Genomic DNA, 218 nt, shown 5'->3' with positions numbered 1-218 from the left:
TGGCCTCTTCGCCTTTTAACGACATGATTACGAGTTCATTTCTAAGATAATTAATTCAGTTTGAAAGATAAGGCAAATCGTCATTTCGCAGATTTTGAGGTTTGCGACTGGGAATTTGCCGGAGCCGTTACCGGGGTCTTATCTCCTCGTCAATTGGTCACGTAAACGGGAATGCGTTAATGGAGATAATGCTAATGATTGTAAAGGAAGGTTTTGAA

Source organism: Penaeus monodon, chromosome 15, assembly GCF_015228065.2.
Source record: "Penaeus monodon isolate SGIC_2016 chromosome 15, NSTDA_Pmon_1, whole genome shotgun sequence".
In the NCBI taxonomy this organism is placed as follows: domain Eukaryota; kingdom Metazoa; phylum Arthropoda; class Malacostraca; order Decapoda; family Penaeidae; genus Penaeus; species Penaeus monodon.
This window is presented reverse-complemented; position numbering follows the sequence as displayed.